Here is a 19,567-nt window from a genome sequence, read left to right as displayed (position 1 = left end):
TCGGCATGCTCTTGCGTGCCCCGAGTGCCCTTCGGGCATTTGTGAAACGCGTCAGCTGCACCATGAACTATGCACACTAATTTCTTCGCGTCTCATTTATTATTTCACGTCTTGTGATGACACGCACCATTTCTGTTTTTTATGTCGTTGTGAATGACGTCAGACAGAGTCCGTGAGGACGATAACCCTTTAGAATGTTCGAGATTCGTCTTCTCAATATTTCCATTCGGCCGTGGCTTGGCAAACTATACAGCACTACACGCACAGTAAGGGTGCATTGAATGTAGTCCGTATGAGGATGAGCAATTCATGAGTAGGTAACAATAACCGTTGACATTTCGCAAACTGTATGCATTTCAACTTTATTCTGTAATGCGGCTCTCACCTTTAAACGCGTCACTGCAGTTATTAATAATATGTAAGACTTTACGTCTCAAAATAACGATATGGTTATGACCGACCCCGTAGTGGAGGGCTTCGGAAATTTCGACCATCTGGTGTTCCTTAACATGCGCGGAGATCGCACTGTACACGGTTCTCAATTATTTGCAGTCATCGAAATGCAACGTCCGTGGCTGGAATTGAATCCACGACCGTGATCTGGCTATCTAAGTTTATAAACATTTCTTATATACACATATGATGCAAATGTCACGTCGGGTTAGCATAAATTGCAATCTTAAGCGCTACATCGAATGAAGTTGGTCAGTGCTACCGCGATCGCAGGAGCAAGCGCTACATAACAGCTCACCGCTTCGGGTGTTAAAAATACTCATGTTGCCATTAGCACTGTTACTCAACTGTAAAAAAATGGGTATATATCACACATGTGACTGCTTAACATATGTATTTGCATATATTTAGCGTCATTTTGTTAAATTTCATTCAATAAAAATTACACTAATGTGCCCAGGCTTCGCATATCGTTGATTACAATAATTTGTGAAATAAACACTATTTTTTCATGTGAAGTAAATAATTTCCCACGTTATTTGACAGCAATATTAAAACCAGAAGACATATATTGTGATGCGCGTTGATGTAGCACAAAAAATATAAGATAAATAGTTGTATGAAAAAAAAGTGCGTTATCTTTCATACCGAAACCACCGGGGTAGTTTATCACCTACATCGAGGACGCATAAAAACGAGGCGGATGTGCTGACATTGATAGCGGTACTGTTTTTTTTTAGCTTACGGTCAAACTTTGAGGCCCCGAATTTCGCAAATCGCTGGAGCAATATTTCTGGCTCAGCACAGTAAGACAATTGCACTGGTGGAGTGGGTCGTGCTGCCAGCGGTCTCGGTAAATAAAATAAAAAAGGTAAAACACAGGGGGAAAACGACAATAGCAGAGAAAAGTCTGTAGGGGGTATAGAGCGTGCTTTGGAAATTTATTGGCTTTGGTATCATTGAAGAAATGCTGCAGGGAAATTCGTAGCTCAAGAGCTTAGGAAAGGAAGCAGTTCGAATTGCTGCCGTGGGTTGGAATTAGAATTCGGGGCTCAGCGTCAGAACTATTATTCCTTCCTCCCCCTCCAAAAAAAAGGGAGAATGGAAATGAAAGCAAATTCACTTATTAGCCAATCCTCCACAGTGGACATGTGCCACAAGAGAAGGTCAACAAGAACAAAAACAAGAACAAGAAGGCGAGTCAAGGCGTGCCTATCAATAAAGAGAAATGAATAACAGCATTGAAAAAAAAACAGGGTGGGGCTTGCTAAGGATGGCATCTACGACGCAAACTGAACTTCTGTGCATTGACGAAGAAGTTGTCGGCACGTGATGACCTTTCTGAAAGGAGGAAGGCGAAAGCGACTTTGATGTGGCAACGCTGTTATCTGACAAATATGCCTTAAGCAATTAAATTGAAATAAAGACCTCTAAGAGCATGACCTTTTTAACTGCAAAGCCTTCCTGTCAATTTCTTTGAGCCATGAATCCCACTTTTTTATTCTCACTTTTCTTGATTCAAAACTTTTTATATGCTCCTTCAACTACTAGGCACCACACATATTTTTGGCGTAGTGGTGAAGTTTTCTAGCATCAATAGTCAGAATTGCGTAAAGCTGCATTGAATTGTGACTTTATTTTATCAAAATAAGTGTACAGAAAAGAAAAATAAGTATTCTCAACATAAAGTTTGTGCAAGTGTTTTTTTTACCCGTGCCAATACTGAGGAAAAGGAAAGAAAAAAGAGAAACATTGACGATCGTGTAGAAAGAGAGATAGAAAGGTTAGACTGACAAAAGCTTCAGGACTGCGTTAGGAATTTCACGCCTTGGAGAACATCATTCTTATGAAGTAAAACATTGATGAGCGTACTTCGTGGCATTTCAAGCTGATCAAAGGGAACTAAGTAAGTTAGAGAGATGGCTGTTGTTTTCCAAGAGGCCGAGTTCAAGCGTTCAGGATGCCAAGTTCAAACTCAGATGCTGATGAGCTGGGCATCAAGGGCTCTCTGAACGGTGTTTAGGGAAATTGAAATGAAAGACCAGTGAGCCTGATTTTTTTATTTTGTACAGGAAATGGAACTCTATTCGACAAAAAAGAATGCTAGCGAAGAGGGCGACTCTTTGTTCACGCGTATTTTCCCATGGAAACATTGAATAATATGGGAGCACTGCCCGCAATGTTTTCGCATAGGTGCACTGTGTTAACTTATGCTTAGGAGTCATAATAACGTAGTTCGCGTCACTAGATTTCAGAGATGCCCATGTGTGACAGTCGCAGTACAGTACCAACGCTTTTTATGAGGCCTTCTGATTCACAATAAATGCGCTACACTATCACAAATTGATTAACATAGACACCGCAGTGCTCACTAACTTCCAAATATTTTTATTGAAAACGGAGCTTTGGGAACGTCTACTGTGAACGAAATTGAATGTAGGCATTATAAAGTCACCTAATAGTGCCAGAAGTATCACTGAACTGATAGATTTTATTGAACATCAAGGCCGCTTCATTGAATCCTGGAAACAATGCACAACAACTGTGCTCCCGACAAGAGCGGAAGTGTTTCTGTAAACCTCTGCGAAATCTCTTTAGGAGCCCAACACGAAGTAAATAAATAACAACATTCTGTCAAATTACGCTGACCATGCTGAGATAGTTCTCTTTAGAATTCCCAAATATTTACATCGTCCGAAAGTTCGCATAAAGAAATCCAGCACGCCTTTGCCATAAAACAGGATTCGACGCACGTGTTGCTGGGAAAACGCATGAAGAGCTTACGCATTATATATTAATGAAAAATAAACAGCCGCACCGGCTGCTTATAGTGTCTGGAGAAATGCTTTTCCACGCTTTACACTTACGTTGAGAATTCGCTATTCCATAGTATATAGTCCGAAATTTCTGAAGAGAATCGCTGTCAAGGGCTGATAATTATTTATCACATTGAAGATTCACAATAATGCAACAGAAAAGAAACACTTTGAAAGGAATACTAGCTTACCACAGTCAGTGCTACGTAAGAATTGCGTAGAGATGAACGATGTATATTAATTAGACTCTGAGTGGCGATCTCCACACGCTTCTAACAGCAGCATTACACTGAGAATAGTCCTCTTAGATGAATTGAACTACTTGCTCAGCTTTGCTCCACCATGGTGGTCTAGTGGCTAAGGCACTTGGCTGCAGAGCCGCACGTCGCGGGATCGAGTGCCAGCTGCGGCGGCAGCCTTTTAGATGGAGGCGAAAACGCTGCAGGCCCGTGTGCTTGGATTTATGCGCATCGCAAAGAACCTAAGGTTCAAGAACCTAAAGATTTATGTGCACGGCGACGAACCAAGAACCCACATCGTAATGCAACTGATGATTAGAAGAAGACGGCCTTCAACAAAGTTGTTTGCTGAATGTCGTAATTATTTTGAACCGTGATTAGAACAAAACGGTTGCACTGCATTTTTCCATGCTTGCATGCATGCTCGGTTAGTTTAAACCCAAAATCTGTTTGTATTCACGCCAACAACTTCCCCGCCGCGGTGGTCTAGTGGCTAAGGTACTCGCTTGCTGACCCGCAGAACGTGGGATCAAATCCCGGCTGCGGCGGCTGCATTTTCGATGAAGGCGAAAATGCTGTAGGCCCGTGTTCTCAGATTTGGGTGCACGTTAAAGAACCCCAGATGGTCGAAATTTCCGGAGCCCTCAACTATGGCGTCTCTCATAATCATATGGTGCTTTTGGGACGTTAAGCCCTACATATCATCATCATTATCACACCAACAACTAACTTTCTGACGCCTGCTTTGGAGTCACGTGTGAAACGCAAGGAAGCTCCGCGGTATATCCGTTAAGTCCGACAGTTTTGCTGATTCAAACGCTACTGAAAAAGAAAGAAGTGCGACGCACGAAGGGAAGTAAGGTAACGGCAAGCACCGCCAGTTTAAACATAGTTCGCCATACGCAGGCTGCGAAAATGCCCAAAACGAACGTTAGAAGGCGAGATATATTGCAACGTCAGGAAAGACTATCGAAGCAGAATAAATGTAAAGAGAGGAATGCAAAAAGTGGGAGTGAGCGAGAGCTCCATGTCTGGTATCTGTTGGGACACTGCTCGAAACAACTCAGTCCAGTGTTTATGTTTTCTGTTTGCGTGTCGTTTCTTTGTTTTTTACTTGCCGCTGGACCTTCAAATAGACAGCCCTTAATAGGAAATGTGGCAGGGTCCACTGAAGTGGCTTCGTTGCTGGATTGGTTCTAAAACAATTGCTGCTGGAAAACAAAGAAAATCCCTCGCCAGGCCGCAGCTCAGTGAAACACCCCTTGTTGAGCATGTCTCCTAATCTCTTCTATATATGTCTGTACTAAGGTGAGTGAAAACTGGAGATGGCTGACGTCCTCGAGTACTTTGAGTGCGTACTGTTTTTTTTTTCTTAGCGGTGCTTGCTCACATTTATTGGGACGAAGGTGCATTTTGCAAACAGTTGGTGACTGGATTTTCAGTGCGACCGAACTCCTGTATACCTATAAACACATTTTAAAAAGTGGTCCCTGAGCCCACCTTCAACTCGAGCATTGAAGGCTACGTGACCAATCGAAGTTCTCCGGAGTGGCGATCAAATGCGAAACAACATAATTAGATCCCTCACACACTCAAGACAATGTTAAGTAGATGACTGTTTTTTATGAGATAATACATTGTGGCGGCGAAAACGTGTTCTTTTTGAAGTATTTTGAAATAACTGATTCAGTCACACTGAGTCAGTTTTGTTTCGTATACTGTCACTCATTGAAAAATGAAGACAAATAAAATGAAACATTTGCCACCACAAATATCAGAAAAATATTGCAGTATGGCCTCGTGCTACAATGCACGTAAGTGGATAAATAAAACAAAAGGCGCAAGAATTAAAGAAACATTTCAGTGACAAATACCGCTGACTCCACGATGCAGATAGCTGACTAAGACCGAAGGCGCCTGGCGAGAAACCAAGACGCTGCATACGCGAAGTTCGCAGGACGACGACAAAAACTGAAAGAAATGGAGTGGTACCATATTTCTCACTTTTTACGCGTTTCGGGTGCACGGTTATACTCTTTGTCTCGCTGTATTTTATTACTGAATGTTGCCTCCGCTCTTTACCAATTTATGGCGTCGTGACAACAGCAGGTAAAGTCGTCGTCGAGTCCTGCTTCACCAAGCTCGCGCTCGTCCGCTTTGGGGAGCACGCGCATCCGCCACTGTATAGTGGGGGCTAAAATACATTTCGCGAGAAAGCGAACAGAGACAAACAGAATCAGCGCCTCCTTCTGACTGAGAAAACAGTACGCTGTTCACCATCCGTCTACCCGCAGAGTGAATTAAATGCAACTCCGAGGAAACTTGGTGGCTCCGTCGCCGCGTGCTTTCTTGAGGAAGCGGGCGAAACGCGGCGCATTACGAAAATGAAGGTGAAAAACAGGCATTGTTTCCCAGAGCACTAGGGTGTTTGTTCCACTGGAGCCCGACGCTTTAAAATGTAAAACAACAGGTGAAAAGAAAGTTACAAAAGTATAAAAAGTGAGAAGCTTTTGCTTTACTATCTGTACTTTTCTCTACGGCTTTCTTCGCCGTTCATACAATTGAGAGCTGCCTCACGTAGTAGCGACGGCAAAAAACAAAGTACTCACTTTAAGACATGCCACATTCAAAACGGCATCCAGTGCAATCGTAACGAAGCGCTTTCGCTATAGCGCTGTCACAATGTATTTCTTTCTTTTTTTGTTGTGTGTGTGGGGGGGGGGGGCGTAATCAACGTGAACGACAAAAACCATTTTGTTGTCTGTTCACTAACCATCAAAACGTTATTTTAAGGATGAAGCCCCTTAGGCCGTGAGTCGTTCCCTCTTCTGTAGTCGTAGTAGAAGTATGTACTATGTAGCCACCTCTAGTTTATGAGTTGCTCAATAGATCGCGTTGTGTGTGTATGCCCTTGGGAATAATATAACTAGATGGCGTTAGTGGGTTTCACAGCATATCCACGGAGTGAATGATGATAAGTTGGGCGAAGCGTCCATCCATCCGTCAATTCGTCCGTGCGTCTGTCCTTTCGCGCGTCCAGCTATCCGCCCGAACTTCCGTCCGTCTATCTGTTTATGATGCCGTTCATGCGTCTGAGATTCTGTCCGTCCGTCCGTCCATCGGTCCACCCATCTTTTCGCGTGTCCATTCGTCCGTGCTTCCGTCCACGCGTCCATGCTTCTGGCCATCCGTCCGTCCATGCTTCAGTCCATATGTCCGTCCATGCGTCCGTGCTTCTGGCCATCCGTCCATCCGTACTTCCGTCCATGCATCCGTGCTTCAGACCATATGTCCGTCGGTGCTCCCGTCCATGCGTCCGTGCTTCTGGCCATCCGTCCGTCCGTGCGTCCGGGCTTCTGGCCATCCGTCCATCCATGCTTCCGTCTGTGCCTGCGTCCCTGCTTCTGTCCGTCCGTTCATGCATCTGTCTGTCCGTCCGTTCATGGTTCCGTTCATCTGTGCGTCCATCCATCTGTCCATGAGTCCGTACATGCATCCCTACATCTGTCCGTTCGTCTCTGCGACTGTTCGCGCTACCGTCAGGCTGTTCTGGCGTCCGGACGGATGGATGGATGCACGAACGATGGACGCACGACAGAAGGACTCCTCATCATTCACTCCGTGGATATACTGCGTTTTTTTCTACCATGCTTCTCCTTGCGCTATTTCCGCAACTATGCGCACCGCACAGCATCTAGGCAGATCACGTAAAAAAATGAAAAAGCGAATGGGCGGCTGTGTGTTGCTTTTTATTATATATGTATATTTCTGCGTATAACATTTATTGCTGCACGCCATTTTCATGTTCCGTTACTGGTGTGCGGTATGTTCACTTCTTAGCTTGATATTAGCCCCGAGAAGTTGGAGTGGCGCCGCCTGACGAATGACGTCACAGCACGGACTCTTCGATTCGATGCCAGACGCGGCGCGTCTACGCTCGCGTCGTGCGCTGTTCCGCGGTTTGCGATCGCTTTTTGCTTGTATCAAGCTGCACATGAGTGAAGAAAAGAAAACTGGTAATGTTTCAGGTAAAACAATAAAAAGTCTACTTTTGCTTCTTCACATTCACGCGCTGGGTTGCATAGCAATGTGAAAGGAGTTAAAAGGTCTGTGTCGCGCTGCTAACCCCGATGATGGATTCCATTCCTGACCATGACAGCCGCATTATGACGGGTGGAAAAATCAAGAACACAGTTCTATTTGAATACAACGAATTCATTGGCATATAATTATGTGATTTTGAGAAGGAATTAACACACCATATCTACATTATTGGGTTGAAATGTGCATGGGTAATTCGTTTCGGAGACATCAGAGCTTCTCCACTGGAATAATTTGTACCGGAGGAATCCACGTATCTACCGACAGCGCTTTCAGAGGCCGGTGCATCAAGCCCCACGCTCGTGTTCAGCATCGAGTCTCGCAAAATATATCGCAATACGCTCGCCTTAGAATACCAGCACTGATTTTGTGTGTTTTTCTCGTGTACTTGCTCACTCAAGATTTTGTTTAGTTTCACGTTTTTATCGCAAACTTCTGAAGCTTTACTTGACCAAAAGTATTGAGGTTAAGTGTGGTTCAGGTGAGGTGCGGGAATTCCCATTGATGTCAGACTCTGTCTTCGTGCAGAATTGTAGCAACGGTGCGGTCACGCTGGTAACTACCAGTTTAGACAGCCACCTCATATGTAGAATTTTCTTGCAGTTGATTGCCTATTGATGAACATGACGTGCGAGACCAGTCGTCCCCTCTTCGAGATGAACGTTTAATTATTACAAGGACCCAGAACCTAAATACATGAACTTTTTTTCGGGGGAAGAGCATTTCCTTGAAATTGTCATTTTTCTCTCTGCATGGTAAAAAATTTTGGGGGAAGGGCACAGGCCCGATGCGCCATCTCTTGGTTATGTCACTGCATGGGCCACGTCAGTCAGTGCGCCACCGAAAAAAGAAAATGTTCTGCAGCAGCGTACGTAACTGGGAGAGTTAGTTAAGCTCCGTTATGTAAAAAACCCTGCGTAAAAGACGACACATAAAAAAAGAAGACACAGGACAACCTGTGTTCTCCTTCTTTTGTGTGTCCCCTTTGCGCTGTTTTTTTACATCATGAAGAAAAGGAAAAAAAAAGTCATTTAATCTTTCTGACGTTTGTGATGAAATCGTTGCTATCAGCGGTGCCCCCACATGAAGCTCCTATGGTTTGTGACGCTGTGGTAGAACACTGCAGCATTTCACACAAATCAGGGTTATACGACTACATAATCTCTGGCGACTGTTGAGAAGAAACTTGTACATATTATCCCAGTAAACAGAAAATATCTCATTATTTACAAAATCACAGTGATTGCGGTAGTATTGTTTTATTTATTTGACAAATATGGTAAGTGAAGGCTTATGACAGTCATATTCATATAATGTATCCTGCTGAAGCAAGTCAAGTTCTGTCAAATTATTTATATTAGTCCCAGATGCAGGCGAAACTTGTACGGTAAAGCGCAATGTATATAGTGAATTCAAAACGTCCCATTTTATTTCTGATACTTCGGCAGAGATATGTTCTTATCCTGGAGTCTATGCCTAAATGTAATTACGTTAGCACCACTTTGCATATTTTTTTAGCGCCCATTCTATGGTGTACGCGATAAAAACAATGAACGTCTTTTCCTGTATCACCATTTTCACAGAACATTCTCCATTCGGACGGTAATCTGCCTATTCGAAGCTAACTTATGGAAACTTCCTACAGCTTCAAAAACTTTCACCAGTATTAAAACCTTGCAATTTGTATCTTGAGAAATTTGCGTCAAAAAATTGAGGAGTAATCACAATGTGTCGCTAAAGTGCGTGTACATGGCTGGTGCAGAAATGAAAGCAAGCGCCGGCGAAGCAGGAGAGTCCTTACTGTGACGTCACATTGCCGCGACCACAGCGACGCCAGTGTTCGTTCTCGGGGCGAATAGCAATAATCTAAATCAGGATATCGCTTTGTACATCGTATACTATATTAGTGTTTGATTTTCTGCGCTGATAAAACTTTCAATGCGACGGCGTAAAGAGCTCGTTTCGCAGAAATTCCGGCTTCAGCGCCTGTGTCGGTGTTCTTTCTTGTAATTGAACAATCATCTTGTTCATGATTGAAACATTGAGGAAGCTGCAAATCAAATAAATAGTAAGGATTTCTGGATCTGTGTGAGGATTGAACCCGGGCCGTTTACAAGGCAAGCAGCTGCACTACCACACAGCCACACGTCTGCTTGGAAATACAATAAAATGGACTTCCTCTGCTTGGTAATGCAGTGAAAATAACCTTTATGCTTTACAAACACACCCGTCCTGTTTATACAGACTTCACAATGCAACATGTACTATCGCAATAATGTTGCGTGGTTCAAGCATCGGGTGTCGGAACAAGCAATTATGACAACCTCATGGCTTAAAGCCGGCCGCCCACTACAAAAGGCACGCACGTATCCTCTCAAGACGACGTAGAGGGTGCATAGCAAGTTCGAAAACGTTTCACGCCCATTATAACTCGTGGTTTAAAGCATGGTACCAATTACACAGAGTGCACTATGAACCGGATGTCGCTAACCCTCTCAACTCCTAAAAATAAAGCTGAACGGTTCCTATATTTTTCTAGCAATCCTCGAAAATGGTGTGAAGCGTCGTGGACAGTCTCGCAGCAATATGGGCAAAATATTGAGAAAGGGAAAATAAAATATTTCTTACTGATAAGTTGAGTGGATATAGTGATTGGAACTGCTAATCCAGAAAAAACGAATGCCACTTGCCACCATTAACACTCGATTGGCAGGGGGTTGTTACTGCGCTGGAGAACAGCTGGAGAGGAATGCCTCGCAGTCGACTATTTCTGTGTTGTGCTTCGGCATTGTATTAAATAGAAAGCCTTGAGGTCTCATGAAACGCGAAATTTGTCTGTGGGCGTCGGCGTCTCGCGGCGTCAGGGATGAATAAAGTCAAAGTCTGGGTCAGTTGATACACGACACTAAATCATACACCAGTGAAAAAGGTGGCGGACGAGGGAGGGACGGGGCACACACAACGACTGATGTACGTGTCGGGGATGAGATATGCGAATAATCTTCGCCTGATGAGGTCACGATGGCGTCAAATATCGCCCAAGCTAGACGTCCACCTGAGGTCAATGTGATTTCACGCTATTACATCGCAACACGGCCAAACGTGATTTGATCACTGCGATACAACGTTCAGTGCAGAAACTTCTCGAAGGGTGCTGCGCACGATCAATGAGGTGGCGAAAAACCGGCGCCATCATGCGCTGAGGAAAGCCCGAACTGTTTGAAAGTCTTCACTTGTCATACTGGAGGGGCATCTTATAGTGTCACAACGACGCCTTCTGTTTGTTCGTATTTGCCTGTTCTGCTTCTTTACGTGATTGTATTGCTTGTGGTAAATAGCCTTCGTGGAAATGCGTTGAGGGCCTCATCTTTCATGATGCAACGCCCTCCGAGGCTGTTGCAAACACGTCCAACATCAACCGACGCTGTCTGTTCACTCCTAAGTAAACAGCAGTTAGTAGTTCTGTTCCCATGCAGAAAAACTGTCGATAAACAATATAAAGTTTGAGCTCATCGCCAGAGGCTGTGGCGTCGGTTTACTTGACGACATGTGCTGATTGATTTGTGGGGTTTAACGTCCTAAAACATTGACGACATGTGCTCAATAAAAAGTAATTATATATATGGGCGAAAAGAAGATGGTATTGTAGGCACCGATTGATTGGGAGATTGATGAACTCAATTGATTTACTGATTGATAAGTTTGTTTTGCTGTCAGAGAGGAACACCTCCGTAGGCCAAGAGTGTTTGGGGACTTGTGGCGTGGTTACGCTGTCGAAAATATAACCGTATAGCATCCGTTGATTCAAAATTGAAATCGCCCTTTTAGTATAACGACTGCTCTTAAAACCCATGTCATGTAGCTGCAAACCTAAACGGTAAACGTAATGTTGACTCTGATACAAGTGTATGAGTCAGAAATATGCTTGTATAACCCTAACTCTGTGAGTTTTTATGTTTCCAACAGTGAGTACTGTTCATTCTGTTATTTTGTTCAGAATCGTGTTAGTACAACCGAATTGCTCAGAAATCAGACCTGCATTGCCTTGCAGAGCAGCTACGAAGGTATTACACACATACATTTACAAGAGAAACTCCGTATATATATATATATATATATATATATATATATATATATATATATATATAAGGGAAAGAAGTGTATACCTAAGGGCTCGTTTTTCCGTGTTTTAACACAATATTAATGAGATCTAACAGACAGTAATGCCAAGGAATGTATAGGGGAAGTTATTAGAACCAATGGAATGTAAATAAGAAGAAAGAAAAGTGGATGAAAAAAATAACCAGCCGTGAGCAGGAATCAAACCTACGACCTTCGAATAACGCGTTCGATGCTGTTCGATGCTGTACGATATATATATATATATATATATATATATATATATATATATATATATATATATATATATATATATATATATATATATATATATATACACTTAGGGTTTCTGGGTGGCCTAATGGTGCTTACAAGAAAGGAACGAGATCGACGTGTGGGTGAACACGAGTGGTCCTGTAAGTGGCAAGGCGTAAAAACACGCACTTTTTTGTTGTTTGTTATGGAAGGGAAGGAGGATAAATAGCCTGGTGGGAGTAAGGAATCGACCGCTTATTGAATTTCAGCGACGGTGTGCTTCGGTAGCTGCGAAAGCTTCCGCAGTAAGGGACACATAGTGGCCATGGTTTTATACTGCCGCAAAACCCCGAACCCTAAGAATTCATTGATCCGATTGGTCGTCTTCGTCTCGACGCAGGATCGAAGGGGGATCGACATCGACAACCACTGCTCGGTTGCAGACGCGTGCGCTGACACTTTTATGGACGTATATACTTGAGAAAGGCTCTCCTTCACAAGAGAGCAATGCTTCTTTTTCCTGTACACTCCCTTTCAGTGTGAATTTGCTATTCTGTTTCTGCGTTAGTGGAAGGTTTTCAATATATTTATCTTCATTCGCTCATGCACTTCATGTCTCTTTCACAAAAATTGTTTTTTCTTGCTCTTAAAGAATTCTCACTTCAGCGCTTTAGATGACAGTCTCCTCGGCATTCACAATTGTCCTGATGGTGCCTTATTTTTCTAGGTAGTTCTTGTTTGTTTAGAGGGCTCCTTCCTTCATTTCGTCTTCGCACGGCTAGTAAATATTTGCACTTGTGACTTCAGTTCCTGACCGCAAACTCTTCTGATCTGTTGTTGTTGGCGCACTAGGCAGCGCTGTTGACGTTTTGGCTTTTTTTTTGATAAATGCGATAAAGTTGCACATGATGCTTGCTTCATTTTAGCGTTTACTGGAGAGCGTGTTGGATTTCAGGTGAATACTCTGTAGCTGTGGATGAAGATGGAGACGGGGGACATTTTTCCAAGAGTTTTGTACGTACTGCCTTAAGCTCACTGAACGGAAAACCACCACCGGAGGTTTCCCATTCAGTTATCAGCAAGATTCTGTGAAACTCTGGATTTCCAAGCTTACATGAAAAAAAGATCGGCACTTCGTGAAGACAGTAGAACTGTTCGAACGGAATCTAAAATCGAATGGGATGTAAATTGATAATTGTTCTTCTTAGTTTTTTTTTCATTTTCTCTCTTTCTATCTTTCCTTCTCACTTCCAGATTGGGAACAGAAAATTTAGAAAACCGAGGGTTAAAAAAACAATCGCTAAGTAGTGGGCTCAAGGACACACTCAAAGTTAGAGGATACGCACCTCGTTTCATGCGAACCATACCTTTTTATCTTACCGCATCACATAGCACAAATATTTTTGTGCTTAGCAAACTAGCACAAACTGTCACATATCGAAAATTACATCAGAAAAGTTCAGTGACCGTAGCAGGTGGCCGTGCACTTCGATGACATCACGTTGCCTGAGGCACGCTTGACACTTGGCAAACGCACCTGCTTTCCTGTCGCCATTCCCGCCATATAAAATAAAATTAACATGTCACACTTTCGTGGCAAGAGAGAAGCAATAAATAGAATAAAAATAATTGGATTGTTATACGAAGTAGTGCTAGCAGGTAACTTCATGATTGGATCTCAATTGAATCTACTGAACGCTCTAAAAAAAATGTCGTGGCCACTCCAAGAAGCGAAGTGGTTTTCTTGCTCTTTGTCACCTCAAATCAAAGTGGTGAGAGCACAGCACCCACGAGAGTATGAGCCTTCTATTGACGTCTCTTGATAAAGCTGACGAGCTGTGCCGTTTTTATCCAAACTCAACGTTTCCCGAGCCACACATCTCTAGCGCCTTCACCCGCCTTCGTGGCAACCTTCATGTATGCTTGAGCCACGCACGCCGTTATGGCCTTCTCAAGCTTTCGATCTTATATTGAACATACGATGAGTATAACGATATCATCAAATGGGACTTGACGGTGACGCCGATGGCGAGTGCGCAATTAGTAATCATATAACTGCTACAAACATGAAAGAAACAATGTGTTCTAGGGAAACGTTTTTCCACATTTAAGCAGGTTCGTTGATAGCACCAAAATTACGATATTGTATCGAGAATCAGGTTATTTATGTTAACCGCCTAAAGTTGCAGAAATAAAAAAAGCACAGTACAACTAAAGCGAAAGCTAATTGTCGAGATAAGTGTGGGTATTAAACGGCGCAAGGACCCAGGAATGGCGGAAAGTGACACGGCTGATGTACAGCGACTTTCCCATCAGTGCGACCCCGGTGGTTAACCTATAATATACCGAATCTCATTTAAAGCTTGCCTCCAGTCTCCATTTCCTCAATTCATTCTTCTTGATTTTTTTTCTTCACACGCCAATTTTCTCGGTTACTGGACTAAGTTTAATGTAATCCTCCCATGGATCACTGGACATCAATGCTATTCTGCCTTCGGTTAGGAGTGATCAATAACGGCCGCTTAGTTGACTGGGTCCACATTAAAGGGTGTTAGAGGAACCTGCTTTCCTTATATCGTCCCCACACGTGCTTCGAACATTGAGCGGGATTACATTTATTTTGAAGAATAATCAGTTTGTGTCAATAGGTTGTCTCTAAGGCCTTAGCCTCGGTGCAGGTTGTTCCTACATTGATGCTAGGTAGACTCTATAGCCTTAGCGCTAAATGGAATGTTAGCGGTATGTAAAAAGGTGAATCGTAACCTAACGGCTGCGCAGTAACCATCTCCTTCCTTTCTTATAGCCTTAGCTATAGGTGACGAGAGGTTCATCGAGCCCCGCCGTGGTGGTCTAGTAGCTAAGGTACTCTGCTGCCGACCCGCAGGTCATGGGTTTGAATCCCGGCTGCAGCAGCTGCATTTCCGATAGAGGCGGAAATAAAGAATTGTATCGGGCCAGTTGGTAAGGAACCATCTTGCTAGGAAGCGCAGTCACTATTACAAAGAACACACAACACAACTTAACTTCAACTAAACGTTCATGTTGGCTTTATGAGCCCAGGAGCAAAAAGCCATTGTTGCCTTTCTCTTCTGCCCATACCAAAGTAGTGAAGAGGTCTGTTGCACGAATGTGCCTTTTTAATTCGTTGAAGAAGTCCTGTTTTCACCTCATGAAGAAGAGCTTTGAGCAACAGGTTTTGCGACTGAAGGCAGCAGGCTACCCACAACGAATGGTTATAAGCGTCACTGAATCGCTACATAGGGACCTAAAGAAACAAAATAGGCAGCGTATTAACACTTCCCTGCAGCACCGTAAAACGGCTGTTGTCCCCTATATCCATAATGTGGCACACAATCTTAAAAAGACTGGTAATAAGGTGGGAGTCCGAGTGGTTATGTCTGCTCCTGAAAAACTGTCCAGAATATGTCACCAAACGTGTCCTGTTTCAAAAGAAAAGAAAGGTTGCCAAATTAAGCATCGCAATAAATATCTTGAGTGTGCACAGTCGGTTGTTTACAGAGTGCCCTTGTCATGTGGTCTTGTTTATGTTAGAACAACTAAACGATGCATTAATGAAAGGCTAAAAGAGCACCACAATAAAGTGCAAAAGGGTACCGATGGTCACCTGGCGATCCACTGTAAGGAGTGCGGTTGTGTGCCTTATTTCGATAACACGTGCGTGCTGTATCGGGACAGAGATTTGTTAACCCGTTTGATAGTAGAAGCGGCTGAAATGACACGCGATGATTTTGATTGTGTTAGTGCACCCTCTATCTCGCTCGCGCGGAAAGAACTATGTTTTTTGGATGGGGTGATAGACAATAACGTATAGTAATGTACGGGACTGGCACGTATGCTTTTTGTTGTCTACCATTTTTTATTGTTTTTCTGTTTTCACTCCTTTTAAAAACTGTGACGTTTGCAATAAACATTTAGTTGAAGTAAAGCGCTTGTGTTGTGTGTTCTTTGTAATAGTGGCTGCGCTTCCTAGCAAGATGAGGCGGAAATGTTGTAGGTCCATGTGCTCAGATTTGGATGCACGTTAAAGAACCCCAGGTGGTCGAAATTTCTGGAGCCCTCCACTAGAGCGTCTCTCATAATCGTATGGTTGTTTTGGGACGTTAAACCCCACATATCAATAAGAGGTGCATTGAGTTAAAACATAGTCACAGAGCCGACATGGGCACGGCGTTGGCGTATACGCATTCGACCCCTTAGGAATCTTTTTGAAGGTGTCGTTGTCCTTCCCGTTACGTAATGTTATCACGTTGTATGAGGCTAGCTGTTGCCTTCTTCCTTTTCAATGGAACCTGTAGGCGGTGGGATTTACTCGATTTCTTAAGCACATACCCGTTTACGATGATGATAGTTATTCTGATATGCCCTTGAGCTTAAACCTACGCAACACAGGCATCAACTTAACGCATTAGATTTCAATGCCCACTGCGCGCTGCGACACCGAAAAATCAAAGTGAATTTGCCTGAAGGCCGAATGCTTCCGCTAGAACTCTTTTGAGTGACAAATTCCTACTCTCGACGTCGAAGCTTGCGGAGTACAGTACGCAACAAACATTTGGAGTAGGATATATTACGTCAAATATACTTCATACTTGACTTTGAACATGTAGCGTGTTATTTTCTAGTTGCCCTATAAAAAACTCACTACAGATTTGCAACGACTCCTTCAGGCCCCACGTTGTCCCACCCAAAATGCAATGGCGAAAGTTGCAGGGGTTGCTAGAAATGTTCCGAAAAAGAGAAACAAACTCAAGCTATTGCCTCTACAATATTGCTTACTTCTACTTTTCACAACTCGTGTAGAGTTTTCAGCACTCGGAGTATAGTTGCTGAAAGTTTATGTTGTACTATTATCATAAAGATGACCACATCAATAGTTACTGTTATAGACATCATCAAGGGAAACACCATCAAATTGAGATGTGTCGCAGCTCGGCCGAAAAAAAAGTGCCATTTCAGAACTTGTTGTCTTTACAACCACATTTTATTACTTACGCCCGACTGGCATGGATATAAGTGTTTTTTCCCCTTTTTAGTGAACCAGTGGGTAATAGTGGGGCTCACACAAGTTTTTTGGCGCATACCACCTTAAGAATTGTGATACGGCAAACAGCTTAAGGTTGGCCTTAATACCTTCAGTGCACAAATTATACCAGCATTTACCATTACTACTGTGTCATTGACTGGAAAGTTCCAGAATTACTCTGCATCCAGCAAGAACTTTATTCTACCTGGAATGTACGCAGATACCCTGAATTTAATGTAAGCTGTTGATTTCTTTGCAACTTATTTGTGGCTTGAAGGCGCACCAAGAGGGAAAAAAAAACGAGCTCTTATTTCTTTCCCACTGCATATTCGAAACGGGATCTGGTACGAAAGTCTGCTCATATTACCATTTCTCTATTAAACGACCGAGACAATGGCGATAAAACCAAATAGTGTTGCGGTTTTGTGTTTTTTTTTCGTTTCTGTGACTTGAAATCTGGCTTCTTCTCAAATTCACCCAACGACAACACTGCTCATAAGTGAGCCAAGAATATTCACCGTGAAGTGCTGGCTTGAAGCCACGTCATACATTCAATTCCATACACCGAAAAAAAGAATAATATTATGCTATTAGATTTCCGCTCGCTTTGCCATCATCACAGCTAAAAACAAACAGAATATGTTGCAACAAAAATAAACCTCTTTGAGAAAAATGCAACTGTAATTCGAAGCAGAAGCCTCACTGCGCTAAAAAAGTTCTGAGCAATGACGCTTAGAAGGCAATGCAGAGTTCTGTGCTGTGTAGTAGCACAGCACAGAACTTTTAGTTTTAGAACTTTTAGAACAGAGTTTTTTAAACAAAGTAAAGCACAGAATGTGTTCTCTCTTCCTGGTGTTACTCGCTCATTCAGATATTTGCTCCATTAAAAAAAACGGGTATCTTACCACCCTGTATAAAATGATCAGAAGTGAGAATCTAGCTGGTGATGATGCCATTCGCAGCCTGCTATAACAATCTGAAATGGCATTCTCGGCACGTGTGGGATTTGTGCGAAAGATTCAGTGTTACAGACACGAAGAGAAATAAGAGATCTTACATGAACGAACGCGAGGAATGCGTCCAGTTCTGCTGAATGCTAAAATGAAAGAAAAACCTATTTAGAACTTCCGCCCTGAAGTTCCGAATTCTCATTGTCAGAAACTTTGAGCGCTTCTATGGTACATCTTTTTGACGTGTTCTCGTGTTGAGAAACATAAGATCTCCTCTATCAATGCAACAATGCAGAGTGAATTGGTTGAAATAAGAAGAGGAGGAGGAGGCTGAGGAAACAACGTATCCTTCGTTACCGGCTACTGTTCAAAAGCCCTTCCCAAAATGTTATTTTTTTCTGTTTTGCTTTTTTTCTATCTTCGTATCTTGCTTGCAACATTCACGATCACTTTTGCTACCTTAATATTTTTATAGCTGTTATCGTTCATCCTCAAACGCTCAAAAAGTTATTTACTATATTTTCTTTTTTATTGTGATAGCGATTTTTGGAGACCTTTGGTGCGTTCTTGCCGTCGGATTTGCAGTCGTGGTGGGTACAGAGCGCCGTTGGCTAACATTGCCCCTCGTATCATATGCTGTACGCGCTAGTGAAAGCACGTAAGCGCAGGAGATGAGCGCGGCTGAAGCATATATATAAAGGAGCCGGCTGTTTCCGTCATGCATGAAAGAACCACGCAGTAACGTCCCCGCCGCGTACGAGACCTGCCGTCGATAGTTCCTCAAGCAAAGAAAAAACGCCGCACCCCCCTTTGACTGCCTTTCGTGGCGGAAAGGAGCTCGAAGGGGTGCCCTTTGGGCGTCGTTCGGGGAGCGAGTGAATTTCGATCATTACAGAGCGCTTGCGAAGCACTTAGACGACTACCCTTTGTTACGTGTCCGAATACAGTGGATACTTGGTCACTCGGGGTTCAGAGGGAATGAAGTGGCACACGCCATGTCCCGCGTAACTCTCCCGAGCCCTCCTAGGTCGTAGCTGGATTCACCGAAGCACACCAGATTATTTGCTATGGCACGTTTATACAGGCGAGAACGATTCGATCAGATACGCAGCAACCGCACGGTTTATCCCGATTCCCCTCACTCCATGACGAAACGCGAGGCAGCCCTGGTGAGGTGGGCCCAAACTTACTCTTTAATGACACCCCCCATTCAGCACTACATGCAAGGCAAAAACGGGTCTCCTGCTTGCGTGGCCTGCGTTGGATTCCCGGATAACGCTCACGTTCTGAGGGACTTTATGGATGGACGTGCAGCCGTAGGCGAGAGCCTCAAGTACATACCTACGAACCTAAGACCTGCGACCCTGGAGAAGTGGATAGCGGAATCTTCTACAGACATCATGAAGGCGCAGGGCTGTACGGTGGCTATAGGCCTTGTTTATATTAGTGGGCCTGAACTGGGTTTGTTTATATTTATTAAAGTCGTTCGCTCTCTCATAAGAGCATGATCGTGAGAGGTGCTCACATGCTATCTCGACAGCGCTGTCACCGCCGTCATGACGACAGGGGGAATGAAAAACACCTCGTTCC

Source organism: Rhipicephalus microplus, chromosome 1 (assembly GCF_043290135.1).
Source record: "Rhipicephalus microplus isolate Deutch F79 chromosome 1, USDA_Rmic, whole genome shotgun sequence".
NCBI lineage: Eukaryota > Metazoa > Arthropoda > Arachnida > Ixodida > Ixodidae > Rhipicephalus > Rhipicephalus microplus.
This window is presented reverse-complemented; position numbering follows the sequence as displayed.